Below are 27,562 nucleotides of genomic sequence, written 5' to 3'. Positions count from 1 at the left end.
AGCTTTTTTTCTTATTTTTTCTTCGTGTTTTACGATGTTTCGTTTTGAAATGAAGACAAAACTATCAACGAATTCGATGAAGGCAAAGGTACACCGGGGTGTATGTGCAACTAAATGTTTAAGCAGGTTCACAACAAACCTCTACTTTTCTTTTTGTGCCTATTACGTGTTCTTTTTATCAATTTTCTAATTCAAATTGTTCTGTTTCCCAACAAAAAAAAAAAAATTAAAAAAATTAAAAAAAAATTAAAAAAAAATTAAAAAAAAAAAAAACAAATAAAAAAAAAAAAAACAAATAAAAAAAAAAAAAACAAATAAAAAAAAAATAAAAAAAAAAGAATACAAAAAAAATTAAAAAAGTCACTGAATGCCGAAACCCGGGATTGAACCGGGGACATTTAGATCTTCAGTCTAACGCTCTCCCAACTGAGCTATTTCGGCAGATGATATTCCAATTGTCCATTGTCACATGCATGGTTTTGGAGCAACTGGAGTAGTTTATTATTTATTTTTTTTTAAGTACGACAGTAGTTTGTTTGCTTCATTATTTAAAAATTTTAATGAAAGAACAAACACTTGAGAACCAGACTTATTACCAAATTCCATGATACTAAAAAGTTTTTTCACTCGATTTACTCATTACAAAAAATCCCCAATTTTGTTTTGTTCACAAAAACAAACTTAATGTGATTAAATTTAATTACTATTTTTTTTTTTTATAAATTTTGATACCTCTGATCAATTATTTCTGCAAATAAAACCTTGAATTCTGTCAGACATCGGGGTTATCTACCGAACCATAATTTTAACTTGAATAATTGTGAATATTTTAAAAAACCTATGTTATGTGAGTTTGTGTTCTTGAAACAGTTTTTCATTAGATATGCTCACTGATTTTAGTGAATATTTAAAACCAAAAACAAAATCATTCTACCGCAAACAAATAAAACATTAAACTAAACTTGACCTACCGCAGAAATACTAATCAATTGTTTTCAGGGCTAAAAGTGGTATTAAAAGAAACAAAAACAAACAAGAATTTTACATGTAACTTTAGAGGTCAATGTTGTAAGAGATTAACATTAAAGTTATGTAACGAAAAGTTAAAAAAGTTTTGTTTTATTACATTGTTACATCTGAAAAATATATAAAAAAAAAAATAAAAAAAAATCCGTCAGATATAAAAATCTGAAAGATAATATTATTTTGTCCAATGGTTTCAAAGAGAAGATAAAGAAACACTAGTTTTTTTATATTTATTTACTATTAAATAACCATTGAATCAAAACCGAACCGGAAATAGTCATTTCCTGAGTAATACTAGATATTTGAAAAGTCATTTCAGATGATTCGTTTCATAAATGATTTAAAGAAATCTATCTAAAAATTCCAATAATATCAGTCCATATAATCACAAACCTTGACTACAGTATAATATAATTATGGAGGTAATAATTTTATTAAATTTAATTTCTAGCTATACTTATTTATATTTATTGATACATAATACCTAATGATAAAAAAAAAGCTGCAAAACAAAGTTCATGAAATCCATTCAAGTTTAATAATTCCCTACCTTTTTTGTAACTTGTTATTTGTATTTCTATTTTTATCTTTTTCTTTTGTGTGATTGCCAAAGCACGTAAATTCTCTAGTCTATCAACAACATCGTCGGCCATTTTAATGAAACTATTGGAATAATATGCTTATGCAAAAAAGCATACAAACAACAATAATAAAGTACCAGAATGAAAAAAAAAATATAAACATACAAACCGCGCACAGTCACACCTTCTATGATTTGCCTTTTTTTATTGGCACTTTATTCACAATGAAAATTACCCCAAGACTACAAGAGTGTGGTTCTTTGATATAAATATGCGTCATTCTCGTTCCCCCTAGGCAGCACCTACTGATAGTTGTTATCTTTGTCGTTCGCGGGCCATAGCCCAGCATAATAATGCTAGTGGTTGTTTGTTTGTTTTTTTTTCTGCCGGTAAAAACAAAAAATAAAAAAACACTTGGTATTCAAGATTACGGTTGCCAAGTTAATTTAAATATCCATGTCTTATTGTCGTTACAATAATTGTATAAGCTAATAATAAGTACGAAGAAAAACTTATTTTAAAGGAGAAATACTGGTACAATCTTGAGGTATTATAATGCAAATTTTGTCTAACAGGTTAAAATTAGTGAAAGAATATACCTACTGGAAATAAAAAAAATTATTGCCACTGATGAGTTTTACTTATAGAGTGCCAACGTAGTTTCAAGTTGGAAAAATTATATGCAGAATATTATTGGAGAAGAAATTTAGGATGCATGGGAAAGAAAAGCGGAAAAATCGATTAGATCGTAACACATGGCCGGAAGTGGGGATAGAAATGGAAAAAGTCGCCTTTTGTAATGACTTCTGGCAAATAAGGACCTTTAAACAGATTTTATTTCCATCATATTAAATTTTTTTACAACTCAAAAAAGTGGGTGAACAAATTTTTCAAAATATTTGTCGAATTTCTCAAATTTGAGTTTGGAGCAAACCATACTTTTTAAAAGGATTTGTATGAATTGATTCCGAATTCGAAGTCAAAATTTCACTGGCACGTCACGTTTTTGTAATATTTGAATATTAACAGGTCAAAAACGCGATTTTTTTGGATTTTTGGCGTCGAATTAAATCAACGTTAAATTTGTTTTGCAAAACTACTTATATAATCTCAAAAAGCCATATTTTATCGTCTTAAATAATATAAGTTATGTTATTTTTTTTTTAAAGATATTTCAAATATAGGTACCTAAATTTATGATATCTCAAAATCTTAAGTAACTAATGGTTTTTGAAGTAGATATGAAGTAAATTCCAGTTTTCGACATCTGATTTTTGTATAAAAAAAAAAAAAACATTAGGGAAAAATATATATTTTAGATTAAACATCAAAAAGCATTACATTCAAAATAAGTTTTTGAGACTTTATAGCACACTCAAGTTAATTAAAATGACCTTACAGAGTTCTTGCTCTCGACTTTTTTTTTGTTTTTTGTCGACCAGTGTATTTAATGGACAGATTTTGCGTTGTATTTTTCTTAAACGCAACTTTTTCGTGGACAATGTATCTAGACAGACAAATGAGACTAGCTTAGTTCAAAAATTATGAGTCTGCAATTTAAGAAGAAACTTCTTCAAGAAAAAACTTAAAGAAAAAATAAATCAATAACTTTTAATCTGTAGGTAAGTTTTATCGAAAAGAGAAGCATTCAAAGCTCGTAGAGTTTTCTACAATTTTCCACACTTTTCTTGTGTGTCTTGCAATTTTGCTTGTAAGATTTCTGACCTTGAAAATAAATGACGTGTACCTAGACACAATTTTATTGGGATTTTAAAAGAGGTATTAAGGACACCAAAGTATACAAAAAAAAAAAAACATTAAAAAACACTTCTTATGAATTGTTCCGGAGTTAAATCCTATATAATGTGGAATATTAAACCCAGCATGAAAAAACGTTTAAATTAAAACTTAGAGAATAAATAAAGCTACGACTTTCAATGGTAAAGCTGATTCTTAACGTAAATATGTAAAATAAATTATAAATATGCTTTGTCGAAATTTGTTTGTTTCTAGAAAAAAAATAATCATTTGACCATCACCCCAAATGATCATCTAAATCTTATCTTTATTACTTTCTTATTCATAAATCGGACTTAAAACTTAAAATTAAGTACCTAGACATGAAAAAACCAAAGATGGTATAACCTTAACCCTTTCGGTACAAGCGTTTCTCTCATGTAACATATCTTTGAAAATTCGTAAAAAATATTCCATTAACTATTTTTTTTTTTGTTTAGATGGCTTAATTGAAAGATAATAATGCCTAGTCACTGGATTAGTACAAAAAGTTAGTCCAATATCATACTTTTAATTTTTTTTATCAAAAAAGGGACTAAAATCCACGAAAAAACGACAGGAAAAATCAATTGATTATAACTTTTTTGCTTTAATAGATAGATGAATGAAATTTGTACTGTAGATACAGCTATGGACAAAGAAATAGCACACTTTTGATTTTTCTTACAAAAATTGGATTTATTTGGGACCTTTTAACTTATATATTATAATTTTTACATCAGGGCATGCATTAGCTTATGGGAATTCATAAAATTAATAATTATAAATTATTTTATTTCAATTCAATTTTTAAAAATATAATTTCTAGAGAATACCCTTTTTTCTTGTGGACAAAGAAATAGCCCACATTCCGAAAATCATAAAAATAATCATTTCTAAGCAAAAATTCTTACAATTTCCAATAAATTCTATACTACTAAGTTAGTAACTTGTTAGTAGACCATAGTTTTTCAAAGTTCTTTCGCACCTCTTTGGTAAACTTTCAACTAACGTCTGGTAACCACTTTGTGGAGTACGGCACCACGCTTCTTTGATTCTGGCCCAAAGATCGTTTGAATTTTTGAATTTCCTTTTCCCACGCTTAACCTTGACATCAATTTATAAGTTTTCTATGGGGTTAAGATTGTGAATTTGAGATGGCTAGGTGCAAACATCGATTTTTTCGTCCGAAAACCTATCTTGTACTATTTCTGATGCATGTTTGGGTGATTGTCATGTATGAATATCTAATTAACTGGCGAGAAATATGGTTCCTCGGTATTCTAATGTAATATTAAGACAAAAGAATTTATCAATTTTGCCATCCACCTAACCAATGGGTCCTTACCATACCAGGAAAATGCGCCCCAGACCATCAAATCCTATCCTCTTAGTTTCATCGTCTTGAGATAATACTTTGGCTTGTCCTTTTAACATTTTAGGCGATGGACAAATGTTTTGTCATCGGTTCCAATGCGGTTAACCTTTATTTCATCACTCCAAAAGACTCTCATTCAAAACAGCATGTTTTTATTCAGATGTTTTATAGCTAATGTTAGGTGATCTTTCATGTGTCTTTTTATATCATTGGATTTTTCTTGCTTACCTGTCTGTACAACTCAGCATCATTAAGTATCCTTCTTAAAAGTCTGCTTGACACTTTTTTCGCCGAATTCTATATTTACTTCGGGCAAAATCGTGCGAGATGACTTAAAAGGCCCACATTTGCGTTTCTTTGTGGTCGCTCTATCCACTCGTATGGAAGTTTTGCGGGGAAGAAGTTAACGCAATTTAATTTCAGAGTTTAAATTTCTATTTGCTCTTTCCAAATAAATGGCTTTATCCATCATTTATTCGAAAAATTTAGAGTTTAAGCTAATTAAGAAGGATTTTTCCCTTGACTATGAGGCTCGAAAGTAATTCTCCCTTTTTTCGCAGTTTAATGATGTTTTCTGCCTATTTTTTCCAAAAATACTTGTTAATTAAATAGTAGCAATAAAATGAATGCATTTTCGTCTACAACTTTTGAACGCGGAATAAAAACTTAACGGTTAAACAAATGTTTGCTATTTCTGTGTCCACTAGCGAAAGAGACAGAAAAAGCATTATATTGCTAGTGCAAATAAATATAGAAAATAACGGTACTTTTAAGATATTTTTGTCTCCATCACTTTATTTCGATAATATACCAAAAGAAAAAAATTTATAAAAAGCATTCCTAATATCTAAAATTCGATTTGCATGATTTTTCTCAATAGTGTGCTATTTCTCTGTCCATGGCTGTAGGTAATAGAATAAACTATAATTGTACAAAATTTAAATTAACTTCATATTTAAAATCCTGCGATAACGGTGAAAAGATGTTCTTTTTCTAAACACGTTATATCTTTTGATCTATAGCACATTCAAATTTGATTTAACTTTTTTGAGCATTCTGATAATATTACCTTTCATTTGATATATCACGCATAACGGTACGTTCTCTACAACTTACACAATTTTAAATTGAATAACTTAAAAAATACCTGTGGAGATCTATTTTGCCGATGACCAGCCACCAGTGTAGGAAGTGTGGGCTCTACAAAATACTTACTTTTTTTGTAGGCATGGTAAAAATATGATTGAAGCGGCATATAAAATGTGAAATAACAAGCTTTCAGAAGATATAAAATTTATAATAGTTTGTCATTCAAAACAATGGATTTAATGGTGTAAGAAGAAAAATAACTGATTTTTTTGATTTTTTTGATGAAAACTGATTGGGTTCAAAATATTCTAGCTATTTTTGTAAATGTTGTATAGGCATTGTCGATATAAATATTTTGAGCTGAAACAATAATAGCTCAGGGAAATTAGTCAAAATATGGGCATGAAATCGCATTTTTCGCGGGACAAAATTTTTTTCATGGAATGTGTTCGGGTGGTTGTCCTTATCATAAAAGTCAATTTGTTGGGAAAATTGGAGGTTGGGAACAGCCGCCATCTTGGAAAAGAGATTGGTATCGTTTTTATTGAATAGCTCCATTGTTATTCGTTTTAACAGAAAATGACAAAGGTAGGACTTATTAACAATAAAATTATCTAAACAATGATATACAAAACAATTCCGTGAGTTGATTAAATAAAATTTTATAGTTGGTCAAAGTGCGGGTTTGTATCGCAAGGTTGGGACAAAATGACATTTTTTCATATATCTGACGAACTTTTGATTTGTTTGGATAATTCTTCAAGAATGAATTATAGTACTTATAATTACCTATAAAATGAGTCCACAATCGTTATTGTAACCATCGTATTGTAGAAGTAATCTAAATCCGAAAATCTCCATGTACTAGTCAAAAGTGAGAAAAAGCTAGTTTTTTGCTAGTAGGCCGAGAAAATTTTGGGAGTAGAGGTATAACCAAAACATAAGTACGCAGTTTTGCTGCCATACTCGTGTTAATGTCGATTTCAAAGGTCTGACAACTCTAATTTTGGGCTTTATACGGTTTTTGGAGGGTTAAATAACGTAAGTTTTCCAGTTAACGTGAATGGCCTAAATTTATACTATTTGAAATTATAAATATACAAGCTGATGCTCTATTATTTTTCCTAAATCTAGACACCCCAATCTTGAGGATGTGACCAATAGAACTCAAGATATAAGCCGTTTATACGATTATGTTTTAGAGGGTTTTTTGTTTCGATTTTTGTTTGTTTATTTGAATTGAAAAGCGTGATATGGTTAGTTAAAAAAGCTTATATCGTGAGATCTATTAACCTCATAGCCAAGATTGAGGTGTCCAGATTTAGGAAAAATAATAGAGCATAAGCTTGTAGGTATACTTATAATTTCAAATAGTATAAATTTAGCCCATTCACGTTAACTGGAGAACTTACGTTATTTAAGCCCCCCAAAAACCGTATAAAGCCCAAAATTAGAGTTGTCAGACCTTTGAAATCGACATTAACACGAGTATGGCAGCAAAACTGCGTACTTATATTTTGGTTATACCTCTACTCCCAAAATTTTCTCGGCCTAATAGCAAAAAACTAGCTTTTTCTCACTTTTGACTAGTACATGGAGATTTTCGGATTTAGATTACTTCTACAATACGATGGTTGCAATAACGATTGTGGGCTCATTTTATAGGTAATTATAAGTACTATAATTCATTCTTGAAGAATTATCCAAACAAATCAAAAGTTCGTCAGATATATGAAAAAATGTCATTTTGTCCCAACCTTGCGATACAAACCCGCACTTTGACCAACTATAAAATTTTATTTAATCAACTCACGGAATTGTTTTGTATATCATTGTTTAGATAATTTTATTGTTAATAAGTCCTACCTTTGTCATTTTCTGTTAAAATGAATAACAATGGAGCTATTCAATAAAAACGATACCAATCTCTTATCCAAGATGGCGGCTGTTCCCAACCTCCAATTTTCCCAACAAATTGACTTTTATGATAAGGACAACCACCCGAACACATTCCATGAAAAAAATTTTGTCCCGCGAAAAATGCGATTTAAATTACTAATTTCCCTGGGCTATAAGATGATATACAATTTATTATTAGGTTGTCATAGAAAAAAATGGATTTATAAAAGTGATAAAAGAAAAACACGTTCGATGTTTTTGATTTGTTTTTTTCAAGAAAAATGATTTTTTAAGGTTTCACTTCTACCACGTGTGAATTGCACACATGATTTTTTTTTTATATATGGTCATCATTTTGAAAAAAAGATATAAAAAATGTAAATCCAGAAAGTGTTTTGTGTTTTGGCTTAGAAGAAGTAGGTAGCATACATTATTGTTCTATAAAAAGTTATTTCCTCAGTTGTCCGACATTTTTTGGTGGTCATAGGCAGTTACTTACATGTAACATGAGAATAACACATTAGTTTTGCTATTTATTATTTTGGAACATAACTTTTTTTCTTAGTTGTGATGTTTTTGACACGATAATAATGAAAAAAAACATTTTTACTTGCTCAATAGGGCAAGTATTGGTTTCGTGTGAAAAAAAAATTCGAGGTTTTAATCAAAACTAACATTACGATGATGGAGAAGCCCAAAAAAGTGGGTTTCGTCATGACGTCCGTCGGTCTGTGCGTCGGTGCGTCCGTGCGTCCATCTGTACAAGTAGCTACAGCCTAAACGAGTGAACGGATTTTCTTGAAATTTGGTACGGATGTTTTTTTTCGTAATTTCCAAGGTTGGTTTTTTTTTGTTTTTTAATATCTCGCTTAGAACGTATACCTCCCATACAAAATTTTCGAGTTATTGCAATTTTCTCAAAAATGGCTCTAAGGATTTTGATAAAATTTTGCATACGTAATATTCAAAGTAATTGCAGTAAAACTGCGTTTTTAGTTTTTCTCAAAAAAGTCAAGTCAAATAAAAAAAAATTTTATTTAACTAACATTTGGCCTCCATGCCGGCTCTTCCCCTACATCAACCAAATTTCTTAAAAATGTATATAGAGGCAGCTCTAATAACCTACAAGTAAGCTAACATAAAAGTGCTTTGAACTGCAAGAGCAAGTACGTGCGGCCCCAGTCGTGCATTTTATTTAATATTGATTTTCATAGCTTAGGTTCGAAAGTGTTAAACAATTACATATCACAAGATTATGTGTACACAAATTCTAGCTCCAAAAAAAAATTTCACTTCGCATGGAACCGGTCAATATATCTCGATTCACTGTATGAGAATCAGATTCAGATCACTAAATCAACGTTATCACAACAAACAACAACAAAAATCCAGCCCTCTAAAATTCGTGGTCATTGCCCTTTTACATTAACATACATGTGTCTATCAGATTAGCCCTTCAAAAAAATATAATAAAAAAAAGAACAATAATAATTAAAATTTATCAATCTATAGTTCATGAGAAAACTTTAAAGTTCACTGACTTATTTATTCCACTTCAAAATGACTCATATTCGTGTATCATACTCATCATTGAAACAAATGTTAACAAATTGCCATTTAAACTCTCTGATTTATTCAACAAACTCACTTGTTTGTTTTTTTTTTTTTTTTTTTGTATGTCGTATAAAATATTTACCTAGAGCACACACATAAATATGCACCTGGCTTTTTGTAAGTTATGGATAAAATAATTTCCACAAACATTGTTTGAAAAATATCGAATGAAAATGGAAAAAAAAAATATGAAAAATCTCACAAATGTAATTCAATCTGTATGAAACGATGACGACGATTTCCCCAAGTACGATATGCACGAGTGCATCCATCAATTGTGTGTTGGAGGTAGGTAGATAGACATTTTACATGAGTATTAGTGTATGTGTTTGTAGGTATGTATGACATTATGTTGAATCAGCAAGAAAGTAACACACATTTTGCCAGAGAGCCAATAGCTAGGGTAAAAACACCACAACAACCAGTCCAAACCAACTCATATGTGCCTCTATTTTCTACTGAAATATTTTCTTCTTTACTAGGTACCTTCATAACAAATAAAAATAAACGTAGATACAGTGGATTCTCTGTTAGAGCTATGGAAAAGCTACTCTTTTTTCATACATATTTTTTTAACCAAATAACTATGATTTTTATTGAATTAAATAATTATCTTATGTAAAAAATATGAAACCTGAAACAGTTAATGATAATGGGGCACCCTTTAATATGTTTTATGAACCATGAAAAGTTTCTTTTAATAAAATATGAAGCCAGAACTTGTACCTCGAAATTCTTGAACTAAACTTGTGTAATTCGTTTGTCCACCTTTTATCCATTTTTGTCTACCCAAAATGTTCGTTTGTCCCTCCTTCAAAAAAATTTAAGAGCTATTTTTTTTATATAGGACGTAATCGTTTGTCCATGATAATATTTTTTGAAAAACGATAAAATTTGGTATGTATATAGAACTCGAGGTGGAAAAACGATTGCAGTTGAAAAATTTGCACTGAATTAATGAAATTCCCCTAAACTTCCCAAAAAAAAATTTTTTATGCGTAATGTTTTTTTTTAACTATTGATTTAAATAAAATTCAAGTTGGATCAATTTAAGGTGCTTAACTTTTACAAAAAGATTTTTCAAATCATTTTGAAAACGTTGTTTTCGGATATTTCTTTTTTTTAGTAGCAATATTTTTACCAATGAAATACACATCAACCAAATTTACAAAATAAATTTAAAAATTTCTTATTTTGTCATGATTGCTGTTGCATTTTTAAAAATATTTTTTTAAAAATCAGTTGTTTTTTAATATCTTTTTAATATCCTCGTAGGTTGGAAAAAATTTTTAAATAAAAAATTAATTTAAATGAATTAAAACTTTTTCTGAGCTTTATCTACAATAGCTCAGAAAAAGTTTTTAATTCATTTAAATTAATTTTGTATTTAAAATTTTTTTTTTTAATTCACTCAGTTTGTTTATTTTTTTTTTTTTATTACTTTCAGTAGCCTTTTTTATGAAATAAAACTTATTTTTTTTTTATGAAAATAAACTGGGCTTTAATAAAAAGCACAAAAAATTAATACTCATTAACATGTTTTTTTTTTTACTAAAATGATATGAAAGTGTAAAAACAACTTAAAAAAACGAAGAAAATTGAGTTTGATGCAAAATTGTGGAGAAACGGTTGTCCGCAGAAAAAAAAGTTTTGAGACAAACTAAAACTGTAATAAATTCTTAATTGGTTGTAAAAAAAATCTTTCGAATAAAACGTAGTTCGGCAAAGATAAGGCCAGTTAAAGGACAAGAGATCAAAAATCATAAAAACCGTGGTAACTCGAAAACGGGACGAAAACGAGAAAATTACCTCTTAAGTTTTTCGACTTAAAATGACCTCAGGAATCCACGGTTTTCATTTGGGGCGGTGACTGTGGGACACCCTGTATAGTAGAGTGGTCCACAAAATATTTTTTTTCGATTTTTTGTCGGGCCACCCGCTAAATTTGTTCCACTTGTCTAGAACATTAACGTTGTAAAATTTGAGTTCGCTATGTTTAGCGGAAGAGGGTGTTGATAACAGTTCAATTTTTAGGTTTTGTACGGAATCTTGATTTTTTTTTTCAGTTTTTTTTTTTTTTTTTTTGAAAATTAAATATTTTATTTAAGTTTTACTTGTCTTTATAAACCATATAAAATATTTTTTTTTTTTCTGAAAAAAATGTCAGCAATAATTAAAAATAATAATTAATAAGCAAAAGGGGCAAAAAAAGTCTGTGTACTAAATGTTGACTAAATTTACTTGGAAAAGGCGCCAGAAATTATTATTTTGATGTTATTTCAGAATAAGTCCAACAAAAACAACTTTCAAGCTATTTTTAAATTATGATACCAATAGGATGTGGAACCAAAGTAGAGGGTGGCCCGACGAATTTTTGGAAATTTTATTTTTCCCATACAAGATTGGACCACACTAATCTATAGGTATGGTTTTTTATGTTATTTTACATTTATTTTTATACTTTTTAATATAATTTTTTTTTGTTTATCAATTTTTTTTTAATTTTATTAAATTTTTTTTCTTTTTTTATATTTGTTTTATTTAATTTTTTTTTTTTATTTATTATTTTATTTTTATTGTATTTTTGTGCCAATGTTGTTCGATTTTAATATTGAGAATTTGGTAATTCTAAATCAATTTTTTTCCGGCGACTAGAGCAACTTTTTTTTAAACTCTTTTACCGTTCTTGTTTTTTTAATAAAAATGAATTGCAATTGTATATTTTTAATTAAGGTATATTGATATGGGAACCTATACGGTATTTCTTCAAATAAATGTTAATGCTTGAAGAAAAAATTTTTTTTTGTTCTCTCCATAATTCTTCTTTTTTTTAATTTTCCTTTTTTTAATTTTTATTAATTTTTTTATATTTATTTAATTTTTTTTATATTTTAATTTTTTATTTAATTTTTTTTATATTTTAATTTTTTATTTTATTTTTATATTTAACTTTTTGTCTTACTTTTATTTTTATAGTATTCACTTTTATTAATTTCTTTTAAATTAAATTTTTTGTAAAAATGTCTAATATTTAAATTTAAACAAAAAAAGTAAATGCATTAGTATTTTGTGAATAAGTAGCATAAAATAAACTATTTTAAACTCTTATTGCATAGTAAAAATTAATACATAGAATTTTTAGTTTTTTTTTTTTTTTTTAATAAATAAATAACTTTGGTGACTTCACTATAAAAAGAAGTCTTTTTTCAAATATTTAATTTTTACTTAATCTGAACACTGCCCTGGTTACAAATGACCCAATTTCATTTAGCAGTGTTGTCTCATAGCACACTTATTAACATTCTTATCGGTCGTTGACTTTAGATTCGTTTCTTAATTAAAAAAAAAACTGTTAACTAATTAAATTTTGCAACAAAAAAGATAAGCATTCTGGATAGTATCATTGTTGAATTGCAATATTTGTTAACGATTTATTTTTAATAACCTAATTAAAGTGTTTGTTCAAGGACGGGTTCTAAGTAGTTACATTTAGCAATGAGTGCATTATAATCTTATTACTTAATTTTTAAGTGGATTTCAAAAGCTTTTGGATTAAAAGTCAAGTATGCACTTTGGAAACTTGGTAACTGAATATATTTCTATCTTTTTTATCAAAAAAAAAAAAAAATTGAACACTTTGTCACACCGCTTTTGTCGGTACGTACTGCATTTATCTTTCTTGTATACATACAATAAAAATAAAATTCTGCTGATTTCCCATACTACGTACCTATTCAGGGACATAATTATCATTACGAAAGTGCAGTCGAATATTCAGTCGATTAGTGTTAAGGATTAGATTTTGGTTTGTTAATTTACCACCACCAAGTTAAATGAGGTTGAGTATGGTTGTTTGTTAATTAATTTGCAAGAAGCATATAGGATTGTGGCTATCCGAATTATTGTGTTCGTATTAGGGTCATGATACCTAGTTGAAGTGGAAATGACTTCAAAAATTAAAAAAAATTAAAAAAGTACCTCAAAGTACCTGTTGGAATGTTTTAGCAAAAAAATGTTAAGAAAATGTTATTAAATTAATTGAAAATTCAGAATGATACAAAGAATCATTAATTTAATTAAAATTACTACTCTTTTTGTTAAAATCTAGTTTTAAAGCCAGTTAAGAGAGCAGTGTCTGTATATTATTTTGTACCTAAAAGAATTCCGCAATTCTTCATTTTTTTTTCTTACAATCAAATTGCTGTTGCCTCATAAAATAATCTTCTCTTTACCTTCCTTCTACCATCATCACCCAAATGCGTCTTCAATTGCTGATTCCCTAGGCAGAAAATTGAATTTTCATTTTATGCAATCATATCGGAAGAAAGTGAACGAAAAACGACAGCAGCTTAAACAAGACAGCAACTACACACCACTACACTAAGTCAAAAACGCTTTATACTCATCACACACCTTTTTTCAAGTAAATCCGCCATCATATCGACGCAATCGTTAACGTTTTAACGTTACCGTCGTAAACGACGCTTTTGCTTCCGTTGATCGAATTTGTGTCAGAAAATAACCGAATGAGTGGGTGTACTGTTAGTACAACTAAACTGTGTGTCGGCACAGTCTTTTCAAATCAACCAGAGCGGAAGTGAAATTAATTTCGCGCAGCATTTGCTCTAACCACCCAAAGTCCTTTTGAATGAATATAAGAAAAAGACGAAAAAAAACAACCAAAACAAATGAAAAACATCCAAAAGGGGGCGCTGTGTGCCGTCTGTTCTCTTTCCGCTTCCTCAAACCCCCCCTCATCACCCCTCAAAAAAAAAAAACTCCAAAACTATGTATAACCAATTAAATTTGCAAAAATATTTGCACAACTTCGTTGAATGAAATGTCTGAAAGAGAGCGCCCCACTGCACAGCACACACTGCAAACTGCACAGGAACCAGAAACAGCTTGTGAATGTCTTATTTTGGGGCAAATGTCAGTTGAGACGTACGAGTTTATACGAACTAGGAGTACGACTCGTCATCATCATCATCGTCCTGCCATTTCTCTGTACATTTCGTCTTCTTTTCTTCTTCGATTTTTGTTCTTCCTGTGTGACATTTGGGGAACTGTTTTTGCATGCATTATGCATTCAGCATCATGCATGCTTGCATGTGGTGCACCATGTGCTCTTGATGACGAAATGATGATTGCTGTGCTTAAGGCAGAAGGTCGGGGGTATTTTCTAATTTCTATTCGGGTTGATGAGTTTTCTTGTCCTTCATCAAGCTGGAGGAAGGAGAATATGCACAGAAGCCTTCATCATATTCTTGTGTGTGTCTGTGTATACGGAAAGCGCGCGACAAAACCAAAGCAAATAGATCCTGATTTAACGGTGTGTCGTCTTGTCATTAGCCACAATCGTCACCACAGCAGTCATTGACGACCGACGACACACAAGGCATCATAGACGACTGACAACCGAATACGTGTTGGTTTGTGGTAGATGATGGTGATGGTTAGGGGCATGTAGTAGCGCCGCCATCCATATACGAATAGAAAACATCACACAAAAACTTCCATGGGGATTTGGATTTGGTTAGATTCTACTTCTTCTTCTTCCCTTCCATTCGCCATCAAAAGTGTGAGAGAGAAAGTCAAAGAAAATCAAAATTCTAAAGTTTCAAAAGACACAGCCTGAGACCAAGGACCACAAGGACTTTTATTTGCGTGCATTCAAGGAAAATCGTTTGTTGACTTTTCCTCCGTATGATTTGTCAGAAAGATCAAATAAGGAGGACGAGACGAAAGTGAAGATTTGAAGAAGAAGAGAGTCTTTGCTTTTGAATTTTTCACTTCGTCTTCTTATTTATATTTTATTGCACATTAAAGAGTTGGATTTGTGAAATTGCTAGCTGTTAGCTGTTGATGATGATGTTGATGGTTAGCTGGAGAAGGTTGGGTTGGTTGGTAATGATGAATCTTATGCTGGCTTTTATTTGAAGTTCATTTAGAGACAGATAGATGGGTTCAGAGAGAGGCAAAAAAAAATATTTCTGTTTGGTTTTTTTTTTTTTTAATGTGTGCCTTTTGACGTTGAAGTAATCAACAATTGCAAAGGCAAAGAACTTTGATCAAAAGGTGCAATTAAAGTTTAAAGTTTAGCAATTTTGAAAGTGAACAATTTTTAATATTTTTTTATCTTAATTAAGAAAAAAAAATATTTTTTTTTGTGTTTGTTTCTTGGTAAAGTGAAACTGATACAGCTAAAAAACTTTCCAAATCTTATTTTTTTCAGGCTTAGTCATAGACCATATTTAATTAGGGTCAACTTTTTTTTCATAAAATTTGCTAAGAAATTGAAAATTTGCACTATACCGCAACTTGAAAAAGAAACATTTTTAACATTCTTGACGAAATTACTAGGAGTTATTTTAAAAATTTTAAAATGTAAATTTGACGCAAACATTTGCATAATATGGATCAAACTTGTTAAGATAAATGCTGTGTTCGGACCAGGGTTGTAAAAAATCATTTTTTTTAAATGCATTTGTTTTCCATTACAAATTAAAAAAAAAAATATTTATTGCAAAATAAAAAAAATGCATTAAAAATAAAATGCACGACTGGGGCCGCACGTACTTGCTCTTATGATAAAAGTAGCTTTTATGTCAAAGATTTAAAAAAAAAATATTTTGAATTAGTTAAAATTTGATTTTTTTAAGGAATTTCATAAGAAATGCGAAAATACGAAATTATTTTTTTTTAGTTTTTCTTACGCCATATTTTTGTTACTCGTGTTTTTTTGACAAAAAAATATTTCTCAAAAAACGCAATTAGCTACATACATTAAAATCACTTAAAGCATTATGTATGTCAAATTTAGTCTAGAAAATTGTAATAACTCATTAACGGTGTACGGGAAGAGCCGACATCAAAGATTAAAAAAAATGTAAAATCATATTTCCATTATCCGTATTTTTTGAGAAAAACTAAAAATGCAGTTACGTTAGATTTACGTATAACATTACTTGTGTAAAATTTAATCGACATCGTTAGAGTCATTTACGAGAAAATTGCAATAACTCCATTAAGATGTACGGGAAGAGCCGACATCCGCGATTTAAAAAAGAGTTAATGTCATATTTTCACTATCCGCATTTTTTGAGAAAAACTAAAAACGCAGTTATGTTAGAACTGCAAACAGCATTACGTATGTTAAATTTAATCAAAATCGTTAGAGCCGTTTTCGAGAAAGTTGCAATAACTCCAAAACTTTGTATGGGAGGTATACGTTTAAAGCGAGATATTAAAAAACAAAAAAAAACCAACCTTGGAAATTACAAAAAAATCATCTGTACCAAATTTCAAGAAAATCCCTCAACCCGTTTGGGCTGCAGCTTCATGTACAGCTTTTTGTGACGACGCACCGACGCACAGACCGACGGACGTCATGACGAAAACCACTTTTTCGGACTTCTCCATCATCGTAATGTTAGTTTTGATTAAAACCTCGAATTTTTTTTTTTACACGAAACCAATACTTGCCCTATTGAGCAAGTAAAAATATATTTATTGCAACTAAAAAATATGTAGGTACATTTATTTATTACAAATAAAAAAAAATTGCACTAAAAAATTGTTATAGCTACTGAAAAATATTTGCATTGAAGATAAAATATTAATTGCAAACAAAAATATTTTGCATTAAAACAATAAAATTTATTGTAATTAAAAATTTTTTGCATTTAAAAAAAAATCAACTCAAAATGTGTGCATTAAACATTTTTTTCTTACATTTTTTTTGGCCTTACATTAGGTTCAATATTATAGTTGAAATGGCTAATGAATGGTCAAATAGCCAAAATTCTAGGAAATTCGACGAATATTTAAAAAAAATATTTAATGGACACATTTTGCATTGAAGTTTTTTTTTTCAATAAATAACCTTTTTTTATGATGCAATACTTTTTAATTGCTATAAATATTTTAATTGCAAACAAAAATCAGTTGCAATAATTTTTTTAATTCAATTTTTTTTAGTTACCTCCATTTAATATTTCTTAAGATTAAGATTAAGATTAGGGTGAGAGGTGGGAATAATTCGCCTTATCACTGCGGCCTCTGATGGGCCTATTGTGATGTCCTCTTTTTAGAGTTCACGTAGAAATCCTGAGTTTAGAAAACTTAGTATGTTTTTGGGTGAACTAGCGGCAATGTTTTCCGCTTCGAGATAATACCCTCCGAGGTGACGTCGACGTGTATTGATTAAGCAATTACAGTGACACAATATGTGTTCTGCTGTTTCTTCGTCTTCGTTACACATTCTGCAGGTATCGTCTTGTGTGATGCCCATGGTCTTGAGATGTTTTTTTACTGAGCAGTGTCCAGTAAGGAAGCCTGTGGTTATGCGAATCTGACTCCTGGTGAGTGTGAGGAGTTGTTTCGTTCTGGCGTGGGAGATGTTTGGTATAAATTTTTTGGCTTGTCTGTTACCTTCCGTATGCGTCCAGTAATGATTAGCCATATCTCTTAGCCATTTATTAATGTAATGTTTTGCAGTGCTTGTTGGTATGCCACAGAATGGTCTTGGCATCATGAATGTAGATGCGGAACCTTTTCTGGCTAGTGTGTCTGCTATTTCATTCCCAACGTGACCGCTGTGACCAGGTATCCAAATGAGTTGAACTCTGTTTGTACTGGCAAGCTGGTGTAGAAGTTGTATACAGTCCCATACCAGCTTTGAGGTGACTTCATTGCTCCTAAGAGCTTGGAGTGCCGCCTTGCTGTCAGAGAGAATATAAATTTTTTTGTTTATTACAGCTCTGTTTAAGTTTTCTCTGAGGCAGAGTTCAATTGCGAATATCTCTGCTTGGAATACGGAATTGAAGCTGTCCATGCTCTGGTGCAGATAAGTTTTGGTGTTCATTCCGAATACTCCGGCCCCAACACCTTCATTTGTTTTGGAGCCATCTGTGTACCATACATGAGACTCGCTATTGAAGATGGGTCTGTTCTGTTCCCATTCATGTCGTGAGGGGAATGTGACCTTATAGTTTTGGGTGAAGTTATATCTTGGGAGACAATTGTCTACTAGACATATTTTAAGTAATTCTTCCCTATTTAATTCAGTGAGAATATCAGAGTGGATTATCTTGGAATTAGAGTTATCTTCTGCGATGAGCCTGTAGCCGTTGACCATGGCTTCTTTCTTTAGTAGGAGATGGAGTGGTGGTAGATCTGTGATAACTTCTAACGCTGCTGTGGGGGCTGTTCTCATTGCTCCTGTAATATTTATACAAGCTAGTCTTTGTAGTTTATTGAGCTTGGCTTGTACTGTTTTTTGTTTTGTTTTATGCCACCAGACCGGTGCAGCGTATGTTATAATTGGTCTGGCAATGGCTGTATAGAGCCAGCGAGAGATTTTGGGGTTGGCACCCCAGTTTTTACCAGTTAGACATTTGCTGGTCCATAAGGCAGTCCTGGCTTTGTCAATGGTTTTCTGTATATGAGAGTTCCAGTTGAGTTTTTCGTCTAGGGTAATCCCTAGATATTTAACTTCCTTTGAGAATTCTATCGCTTCACCGAAAAGAGTAGGCTTTATAAGTTTGTGTTTATTTCTTTTTCTGGTGAAGGCGACTATGGTACTTTTTTTAGGGTTGACATTAAGTCCAACTTTTAGGCACCAGTTTGCGACTATATTGAGTGCTCTTTGTAGAAGATTCGAGATCGTGTCTTCGAATTTACCTTTAATGAGGATCACAATGTCGTCAGCATAGCCCTGAACATAAAATCCAGCATTGCTAAGTATGACAATCAGTTCATTAACTACAATGGACCACAGAAGTGGGGAGAGAACCCCGCCTTGAGGGCATCCTTTTGCAGCTGTGATTCTGATTTTGTCATTGCCCAATGTGGCATTAATTTTTCTGTGACTGAGCATATGTTGAATCCATCTGCATGTGGTAGGATCTACCCCTGTGCTGAGGATGCAGCGTTGTATTTGAGCATAATCAGTGTTATCGAAAGCACCCTCAATGTCTAGGAAGCAACCTATTGCAGTCTCTTTGTCGTTAAGGGATTTATCAATCCGCATTGTTAATTCCTGAAGAGCAAGCGTGGTTGATTTTCCTGGCTGGTAGGCATATTGGTTGTTGTGAAGAGGTGTTGTTTTCAATGGCCCGTCCCTGATATGCCTGTCTAGTATCTTTTCCATTGTTTTCAGGAAGAATGAGGTAAGACTAATTGGTCTGAAGGATTTAGCTTGGTCAGTTGGTCTTCGTCCTGATTTAGGAATGAATTTGACCGTTACTTCTTTCCAGCTTGTTGGTAAGTAACCCCATGCGTAGCTTGTTCTAAATATGTTTATTAGCATAGGTGTAATTAACTCATTTCCTTTCTGAAGGAGTGCTGGAAAGATTCCATCTTCTCCGGGAGATTTATATGGGTCGAAGGAATTTATTGCCCATTTTATATTTCCCTCATAGAACATATCCCTTGCTCTTTTCCAATCCTCTCTGTTTGGTCTGGTAAGCCTGAACTGGGGAGAAGGACTAGATAGATCTGAGGGTATGACTACAGAGTTTGGAAAGTGAGTGTCCGTAAGGATTTGTAACGTATCTGGACCATTTTCCGCACGCGTGCCATCCGTGTTTTTTAAGAGACCAATATGATTAGTGTGCTCTTTAGCGAGAATTCTGTGGATGCGAGCGCTGCTTTGTATATCAGATAGATCATTGCAGAACTTTTTCCATGATTCTCTTTTGGCTCTTCTAATCTCTGTATTGTAGTTGGTTAGAGAAGTGCGGTATGAGGTCCAGTCTCCATTGCGCTTGGCTTTGTTGAATAGTTTTCTGGTCAGCGTTCTTAGCTTTGAGAGCTTGGCATTCCACCATGGTGTTTTTCGTGTGCCTGATTTCGTTTTCTCTGGGCATGCGTTATGGTAGGCAGTAGTGATTGTTGCATTAAGACTGTTGCAGCTTATTTCTAGGCTGTCAATGTCTCTGATGCTGTTTGGACAGTTTCTGATCGTTTGCGAGATTTCTAGGCAGTAGTCGTCCCAGTTCGTCGCTCTCGGTTGTCTGTACGTTAAGGGGAGTTTTGATTCTATACATATATCAAAGCAAATTTGCCGGTGATCTGACATTGATGTTTCAGTCGAAACATGCCAGTTTTGTATAGCATTACCTATGAATGAAGTGGATAGGGTGAGATCAAGGACTTCTTCCCTGATTCTGTTCATGAAGGTAGGGCTATTCCCATAGTTTAAGATTTCAAGATTATTTTTAAAAATGAATTCTAGAAGGTACTCACCCCTTTTGTTTATGTTGGAGCTGCCCCATACAGTGTGATGGGCGTTAGCATCACAACTAATGATGATTTGCCGGCCTGTTCTGCCACAGTAGTCTATAAGATCCTGCAGTGGTGTGAAGCTTAGGTCGGCAGAATCCCCTGCCAGGTAGGCTGAGCAGATGACAGCTTCTGACCTACCCTCCGAGGTCTGCAGCTGGATGATAGCTGCTACCATGTCCTTGTTGGTGTACTGTGGAATAGGAATGGTTATTATAGATTTATTTATCATAATGCAAGCTCTAGGTCTACCTTCACTACTAGAATCATAAATTAGCTCACCTGATAGGCCTTTTATCTGGTCTTTCACTATGTAAGGTTCCTGGATAAAGGCTATATCAAGGTGTTCCTTATTGAATCTGTGGCTTAGTACTGCCGAGGCAGCCTTCGCATGCTGCAGATTAATTTGGATACACCTCAATCCCATGTTATTGTTGAGCGGGTTTACTGGCAGGAGCGCCAGTATCAGTTCCAGGTGCCGCGATAGAGTTATCCCCAGGGGTCTCGTCGGTCTGAGATAAGTCTTCAGACGTCTTAGACTTCCTGGGGTTGGCAACTTCTACCGTTGACCCACTGATTGTAGGAGCATCTGTTTTTGCTTCCTCTGTTGTTGCAAGGTCCTTAGAACTATCGCCCTTGTTGTTTCCTTGCGTGCCAGTGCCTTCCTGTCTTGAGTTTGCCTTGATCCTAATTTGGATCTGAGAGAAATTCAAGAACAGTTTGCACTTTGACTTCAGAATGGAGTCCTTGGATTTCTCATCGACAGAGAAAGTGACGTGATGACCGCCACTTTTTTCTTTGATGATCCTGAGGACTCTCCATCCTTTGGTGTTTAAATCGGTGTTTTGTTTTCCAAGCCGATTTAGAAAAATGTCTTTGGTGAGATTTTCATCTTCCGGGACATAAGTAACGCAAACGTGTTGCTTGGGTATATCGTTGCCCTGAGTGACACGTAGTTTTGCGTCCTTCCATGGCTTTATTTTTTCTGCCGTAGACATGAGCCATTTTTTGGTCTCTGTGTCGTGACAGGTAAACGAGAGCCATCCGTCTCTGTCCGAGACGGCTACAAACTTAATTGCTGGACAGTTTTTGTCTGCTTTGTCCATTTCTTCCAGAACGCTTTTTCTGACCAGTTTGGTTTCGCGCTCCGTAAGTGTTTGTAAAGGATGGAGAAAGTGCATAATCGCGACCTTACATTGGGCTGTGGCATCCCGATAGGAGCCCCCTGATGTGCTTGGTCGTGATTGATTACCTTCTTTTCCATGGTTGGATCCAGTTTTGGCGGCACTGCTGGGCTTGTCTTTGCTGGTATTAGGGCTGAATCTGGTCTTCTCGTGAGCACGATGCTTCTTCGAGGCTGCTCCTGCAGGGGAGTTGTCAGCTGACCGTTCCCTTTTGCCCTTGTTAGTTGGTTGCACCGATGTGCCAGCCTGCTTGTCTGCTAGTATTTTAGCATATCTAGCCTTTTCTCTGCGCCTGGCTTCTTCGGGCTCAATGCCGTCTCTTATCTGCGCAGCTATACGTCGCTTCTGAGCCCCAGTGAAATAATCTTTCTGCTGGGGCTTGTTGACGTGTTCGTTACCCTCAATCATAGAGCTTGGACCTTGTGGTGCCTGAGCATCTAGATTGCCCTTTGCATTGGGAACGGGCACGGCTCCTGTATATGGCGGTTGTTCGACGAAATCCACGTCCATATCAGTCCCTGGTGAGCGGAGTAGAGCTTCTTCATCTGACTCCGTTATTGCGTTGTCAACCAGTAAATGATTTTTGTTTTTGTTTTTATTTTGGTTTGTGTTTTTTTGTTTGTTTGTTTCCATTTGAATCCCACGAGTATGGCGAGAAATATAAGGTCAACTATCTACAGAGCTCCCATGTAGACGTAAGGCTAGTTACTATGCGAGGTCGCCCGGTATCGCATAGGGACAGTACGTTCGCGATGCACATGTTTTGTTCCCTGCACCATTCAGTCCTCGGCACGTATTCCAACTACCTTGACTTGGGAATTTTTGTTTGTGGAGGGTAAGGGAAGGTAAGTTGAGTAGGGAAATAGGAAAGAAGGGGGGAGGGGTAGAGGAGGGGAGGGGATGGCTGCATCTTAGCTTAATATTTCTTTGTAATACCTTTTTTTTATTTGCAATAAATATTATTTTTTTAATTTCAAGTAATTTCAATTTTGTATGGATATTTTTTCAACCCTGGACCGAAACGCATTTTGGAATAGGAGTTACTTAATTTTGTTTATTTAAATAAATAAATTGTATTTTACTTATAAAAACAAAAAAACACAAATTCATTAATACAAATGTTGCTCCTGCAACGACTAAATGGATTTAAAATTTGATAAATTGTGTGTGATCTCTTAAAAAAAATAATTTTTTTTATCGATTCGAGATTTAAAATTATCTTAAAATGGCTACATATGTATTTTCCGGACACTTATATACGAACGTGCTTCATTAATTTATTACTGTTATTAAAGCTCAAACAATTACCTACCTATACGACTTTCAGTTTCTGTTCTTAAAACCTCATAAATTAATGTCACACTCATGTTTTTCTTTCTGTTGTTTTGATACCAATCTATCTATCTACTAGATTCATTGCATCACCTTAAAACACACGTTCTCAAAAATATATATAAACAAACAACAGTCTGCGTTCGCGCTGTCATACCTCCAAGTCATTAAACCTGCTAACTAATTAGATCTCTGATTCCTCAACACAATTAAAAGCACATTTTTCCTTCAAATATAATTTTCGTATTTTTTTTTTCTAAGTCCATTAATCAAGTTGTTGTTTGATGGTGTCGTTCGTTGTCGAGAGGGCAGACGGTCAGTGAACGAACGAGTGGTCATTTGTTCATCGTCATTCGTCGTTTGCCTTCGTCGTCGACATCGTTTTTGTCGTCTCCAACTGGTGGCTGCTACCGCATATCATTTCTTCCCATTAAAAATAAAAAAAAAACACGTTCTACGTGAGTCATCCAAGTTTGTAATGTAGATATATCCAGATTTCAATTCTCCCCCTCCTCTCTTCAATAAATACAACAACAAAAAAGTATACCTCACCACAAGTAGGCATTACTGGAAATAAAATGTATAAAAAAAAAAAACTTCTCAAGCAATCAAATTGCACAAATGGCACAAATTATTATTATTGCTTCGTCTAGCTTCGAGGTTTTTTTATTGTAAAAAAAAATTAATAAAAAACAGCAAAACTTTGAAGAGAATGCTGCAAAAAAAATACACAACAACAACAAAACCAAACTCATAAAAATGTTCAAGCAAATCGTGTTGTTTGTGCGGCTGCTTGCTGTGATTTTTCCTTGTGGTTTTGTAATACAAATGAAACAGATCCAGACCAACTCAATTCTACAGTGGTTTTGCCATTAATTGTGAAAACTCATCCCCACCTTTTTTTGTTTTTGTTTTTCTTCTTATTGTTTTTTTTTTTTTTTGCCGATAAAGCTGCCTAATATTTATGGCCTTTCCATCTCTCATACAGTTGTGTTCAAAATAATAGTAGTGCCTGCAACAAAATAACATTTGTTATATTTACGGTGCTTCTATGGTTAAAAATTTAATTTCTTTGATGTCAAAGTTTGTAGCGGTCAATTACTAATAAATGTATCGTAATTTTAAAATGAAAAAGAAGGTGCCAATTCATTTTTCATTGATTTTTGGTTGTTCTTTCGAATTTGACCTGTTCAAAATAATAGTAGTTAAAGTTATTTTTTAAGAATTTAAAAGCGGTTTATAACTTAGAATATTTATTTTTGCTTTAAAAGTAAGTACTCATATAATTTGAATAATTTTTCAACAAAAAACGATTTGTTTCGGTTTTAATCTATTTAAAGTTCGAAGAGCAAAACACTGCAGTTCGGATAACAGAAACTTATACGAAAGCTGCTTCAAGAAGGGAAAACCTACTTGGTAATTCAAGTTTATATTAGGATGCTCCCCTACAATGGTAGCCAATGCAATAAAGTCAACGAAAGACCCGAAACGCGCGGTAGAAAAAGAAAAAAGCCCGCCGTAGATGACAGGCGTATTGTCCAGACGAGCAAAGTTGAGCCTTCTGAACGTTGTTTCACATCCAGAAGGCTTTAAGCCTGGATTGCAGTGCAGTGAACATATGGAGGCGAATGTTAGACACTAATTTGTACGCTTGAAGTCCACGAAAAGTTCCGCTGTTAACAAAGAAATATGTTAAAATACTTAAATTTTCGACCCTACATGTTTAAATGTTTCCGTCGTATACTTTGGAACATATTCCGTATTGGGTGGACGTCGGACATATTGTGGAGATCCAGTACCACCAAAGGGGACAAATATGCTCTCATCAGTAAACAATATGTTACGCCATTACTTTGCTGGCCAGTTTATGTGGTCTTTTACAAACTGGATACGCTTTTTAACATGTTTCGCTGAACTTTTCGTGGGCTTCAAGCGTACATATTAGTGTCTAACATTCGCCTCCGAATGCTCACTGCACTGCAATCCAGGCTTAAAGCCTTCTGGATGTGAAACAACGATGCAGAAGGCTCAACTTTGCTCGTCTGGACAATACGCCTGTCATCTACGGCGGGCTTTTTTCTTTTTCTACCGCGCGTTTCGGGTCTTTCGTTGACTTTATTGCATTGGCTACCATTGTAGGGGAGCATCCTAATATAAACTTGAATTACCAAGTAGGTTTTCCCTTCTTGAAGCAGCTTTCGTATAAGTTTCTGTTATCCGAACTGCAGTGTTTTGCTCTTCGAACTTTAAATAGATTAAAACCGAAACAAATCGTTTTTTGTTGAAAAATTATTCAAATTATATGAGTACTTACTTTTAAAGCAAAAATAAATATTCTAAGTTATAAACCGCTTTTAAATTCTTAAAAAATAACTTTAACTACTATTATTTTGAACAGGTCAAATTCGAAAGAACAACCAAAAATCAATGAAAAATGAATTGGCACCTTCTTTTTCATTTTAAAATTACGATACATTTATTAGTAATTGACCGTTACAAACTTTGACATCAAAGAAATTAAATTTTTAACCATAGAAGCACCGTAAATATAACAAATGTTATTTTGTTGCAGGCACTACTATTATTTTGAACACAGCTGTACCTATAATAGTCTTCTCTCCTCGTTACGCATTTTTGAATTTTTACTTTTTAACTTGCGCTGATAAATAACCATTAGGGTATAAGTAATGGAACCGCCAAAAAAATAAATTATCGACTTGACATTTTCATAAAAAGCCATAATAATACAAAAAAATGGGCTTAAATGGTTGAACGAAAATAAAGTCGTAAAGTAGAAATTAGGAAAACATCAAATATGACGAAGTGTAGACTTGGAAAGAGCTGATTAATTTTAATGGTTTGCGATATTTAGACGATGGCGTCGTTTTTTATTTTTTTTAGTTCGCAGAAGTACCTAAGTGACCGAAGTTGCAAAAGCTTAAACTTTCCACGCGGTGTTTGCTAAGGGTGATATTTTTCTATTAAATTGGTTTTTTACAGCTTAGATTGCTTATACAATTTTGAAATAAAAAAAAAATTTTAAATTTTCAATAACTATTTTTGTTGAAAAAAAAATAAGAATAAAAAAGATAACAAAATTAAAAAAAAAATAAAAAAAAAAGAAATAGGTACATAAATCGAAATAATTTACCTAAAACTAATTTAAAAACCTTTCTTAAAAAAAAAACTTAGTCCATGTTTAACAATAATGAAACTACATAGCGTTTCAGAAAAAAAATAAAAAGCTCAAAAATGGTTTTGGGTATTTTTCTTTCTTATTTTTGAGTAAAAAGTGCTCTAAATAAGAGTTGTCTTTTAGGTATCTTCAATTTTATTACTAAGCTTTTTCAATAAGGTCTATACTTTTGAAACTTTTGGAGAAAAAAAAGAAAAAAGAGAAAAAAAAAGAAAAATAAGAAAAAAAAAGAAAAAAAAAAGAAAAACAATAGAAAAAAAGAAAAAAAAAAAAAAAAAGTAAAAAAAATATTAAAAAAGAAAAAAAAAATAAAAAAGAAAAAAAATTAAAAAAGAAAAAATATTTTAAATAAAAAAAATAAAGAAGAAAAATTTTTTTAATTAAAAAAAAAAAAATAATTAAAAAGAAAAAATTTTTTTAAAAAAAATGTTTTTTAATAATTTTTTTTTATAAAAAAAAAAAAATTGAAAAAACAAGGGAAAAAGAAAAAAAAACAAGGAAAAAAGAAAAAACGCAAGAAAAAAATAAAAAAAAAACAAGACAAATTAAAAAATAATTTTAATCGTACATTTGTCAAATCATAACAACAATCAAGGGTGTTTTTCTTTCTCTCTAAATAAAAGTTGAAGATCTTTTAGGTATCTACAATTATTCTATTATTCACTTTTTTGATAAGAGGGTTACGTTAACATTTAAATTTTATCCCATTCATTATGCGGTTATTCAGTTGCAAAATAGATGACAACGATTTCAATGACTGCAGACAAAATTTTCAAATTTTTATCGTTATCGCTTTTTTGGAAACTCTTAACGGCTTGTTTACGAAAATAGCTCAATGCGGGATTTTTAAATACCTTCTTCAAGAATGCCATCAGTTGGAAATGTAAAGTTCTCATAATCATTCAATAAAAATTTCTTGAGAAAATAACTTCAGATTTTATTTAGGTATCATTCTGAAAACAACAAAGGAGAAAATTAAAAAAAAAAAAAAGTTTTCATTCAGAGTTTCAAAATACAAACTTGACCCCAAATTATTTAGTCCTATTCCCATTCAACAAGACTAATTCAAAATAAATGACAGATGGTAACCTCTATCCACACATACGTACTAGTTTATATATAGAACTTTTTTTAATGGAGAGTAAAACCACAAAAGGAGCTCTCTAAATTATGGCATTTAACTTCAATTGTTATGGGATAA

At 32.2% G+C, this 27,562-nt stretch overlaps 1 protein-coding gene and 1 non-coding gene across 9 annotated transcripts in view; both read right to left on the bottom strand.

Moving 5' to 3' along the window:
- LOC129913810 (disintegrin and metalloproteinase domain-containing protein 10) overlaps positions 1–27,562 on the bottom strand; it is a 341,759-nt gene that overhangs the window by 270,494 nt on the left and 43,703 nt on the right. The window lies entirely within an intron of this gene.
- Trnaf-gaa (transfer RNA phenylalanine (anticodon GAA)) lies at positions 369–441 on the bottom strand. Its single transcript has one exon. It is a non-coding gene; the product is annotated as a tRNA-Phe (tRNA).

The sequence above is a fragment of the Episyrphus balteatus genome, chromosome 3 (assembly GCF_945859705.1).
Source record: "Episyrphus balteatus chromosome 3, idEpiBalt1.1, whole genome shotgun sequence".
Lineage (NCBI taxonomy): Eukaryota > Metazoa > Arthropoda > Insecta > Diptera > Syrphidae > Episyrphus > Episyrphus balteatus.
This window is presented reverse-complemented; position numbering and strand designations above follow the sequence as displayed.